Source organism: Lactuca serriola, chromosome 7 (genome assembly GCF_051521515.1).
Source record: "Lactuca serriola cultivar US96UC23 chromosome 7, Lser_US96UC23_V15, whole genome shotgun sequence".
NCBI classification, from domain to species: domain Eukaryota; kingdom Viridiplantae; phylum Streptophyta; class Magnoliopsida; order Asterales; family Asteraceae; genus Lactuca; species Lactuca serriola.
In genome coordinates this window covers 80,587,888-80,590,413 of record NC_136414.1, presented here as the reverse complement: position 1 = coordinate 80,590,413, position 2,526 = coordinate 80,587,888, and positions in this window count along the sequence as shown.

Genomic DNA, 2,526 nt, shown 5'->3' with positions numbered 1-2,526 from the left:
TCGTAAGACAATCGGGTGCAAGTGGATCTTCAAGAAGAAGACCGACATGGATGGGAAAGTGCATACGTTCAAGGTACGACTGGTTGCGAAGGGCTTTACTCAAACCCCAAGGGTTGACTATGATGACACCTTCTCACCAGTGGCCAAGATTAAGTCTATTAGGGTTATGTTAGCTATCACTGTGTTTCATGATTATGAAATTTGGCAGATGGATGTCAAAACTGATTTCCTTAACTGGAAGCTGGCTGAAGATGTTTACATGTGTCAGCCAGAGGGTTTTGTGGATACTAAATACCCCAATAGAGTGTGCAAGCTTGAGAAATCCATTTATGGATTAAAACACACATCTCGTAGATGGAATCTTTGTTTCGATGAGAAGGTCAAAGAGTTTGGTTTTTCGAGAAGCGAGGATGAGTCCTGTGTGTATGTCAAGGCTAGTGGGAGTATAGTTAGCTTTCTAGTTTTGTATATTGATGACATACTACTCATAGGAAATGACATCCCGACCTTGCAGCAGGAGGTTAAGTACTGGCTTAGGAAGTGTTTCACTATGAAGGATCTAGGAGAAGCTGCTTATATTCTGGGGATAAGGATATTGAGAAACAGAAGTAAGAGACTGATAGGACTTAGTCAAAGTACTTACTTGGACAAGATGCTGAAACGTTTTAGCATGGAGAATTCCAAGAAAGGGGAACTGCCAATCCAAAGCAATACCAAGCTGAGTAAGACTCAGAGTCCGAGTATCGATGCCGAGATAGCAGAAATGAGTCGGGTGCCATCTGCTTTTTCCGTTGGCTCGATCATATATGCTATGACATGTACTCACCCTGATGTAGCTTTTGCGTTGAGCATGGTTAGCCGATATCAAGGGAACCCGGGTAGAGCTCATTGGACTGCAGTAAAGAACATTCTTAAGTACATGCGAAAGACTAAGGAATGGATCCTTACACTTGGTAGGAGTGATTACTTGAGACTGATAGGGTACAGTAACACCAGCTTTCAGACCGACAAAGATAACTTCCGCTCTCAGTCGGGCTGGGTATTTACCCTAAATGAAGGAGCAATTACTTGGAAATGTTCCAAGCAAGAGACCGTGGCTGATTCAACATGTGAATCAGAGTACATAGCAGCGAGCGATGCGTCGAAGGAGTCAATATGGTTGAAGAACTTCATTAGAGACCTTGGAGTTGTACTAGCCATAAAGGAGCCTATGGAAAATTTCTGTGATAACGAAGGAGCGGTTGCCTTAACCAAGGAACCAAGGGATCATGGTAAACCCAGATAAATCGACAGAAAATACCACTTCATCATGCATTGGGTAGAAGAGGGACTCCTCGTAGTCAAGAGGGTATCATTAGAGGAGAACCCAACAGAGCCCCTTATAAAGGGTCTGAGTAGGGTTAAGCACTTACAACATGCTAGGAGCATTGATATGAAGGACGATATTAGTTTTAGTGCTTAGATAGATGCTTAGAAACTTGTAATAAATAAATGTAATTGACATTTGATGATTAAGTAATGGAGATTTATTTATGAGTAAAGTTTACTATCTTGTGTCGATTGTTTACTGTTGTTTCACTTTTGCATATTTTACTTCCAGAATAATTAGATTATTTAAATTATCCACAGTCGATCATACTTTGGAAGTAAGTTATGAGGTTAGACTGTCATGAATTGGTTTGTAGATTGTCTAAGTGCTTACACATAGCAAAAGTTTGCTGCAACGTTCATGAGTACTCTTGAAAGAAGATTTGAGTATTGGATTACGCTCATTTGAATCACTTCATGGAATCTATCACGAGTGACTGTGAGACGATAATATCGTATAATCTTTAAACCAAGATATATGAGTTGTTGTTTACGAGTTGGTGGTGCATTGATGATGCGTAAACACATCAGTAACTTGATGTTATAAAACGTGTTGTTGTGTACGATTTAACAAGTAAATAGTACAAGTATATAAGTCAAAGTTTATTTGTTCCTTTTATCCTAAGAGGGTAAAATCGATATCTTGGGCCCCTTGATGATTTTGTGTTGACTTATGTGTCAGGCCTGGTCAGGACTGAATTGATGTGTTCAATTAAGTTATATGTCAAACAAATCAAAAGTCGGGAAAGAAACTGTTGGAATTTAAGAATTATTATGTTCCATGTCATTGTCCACACGATATCTTGCAGAACGGAGGATTATATGATCCCTTATCTAAAGGACGTGTCATTGACTAGGCCAGAGTTCGATAACGACTTTTGAGAGCTACGTGTGCTTATAGGATTTTTAAGTCATACTTGCAGTTATAGTTATTAGACTTATCCAAGTGGGAGACTGTTGGATTAGGTGTCTAAGCCCATAACTATAATTGGCATGTACTTGCGCCGATAGTAGCATGGTCCTTTAGGGTTGCCTTCACCATAACAACTTGACAGGATGAATTATAAGAAAGAGGTTAATAAATGATTTATTAATATATTATAAGAATAATATATTAATTGAGAAATCATACTATTTAATTAGTATTGATCAGAAATT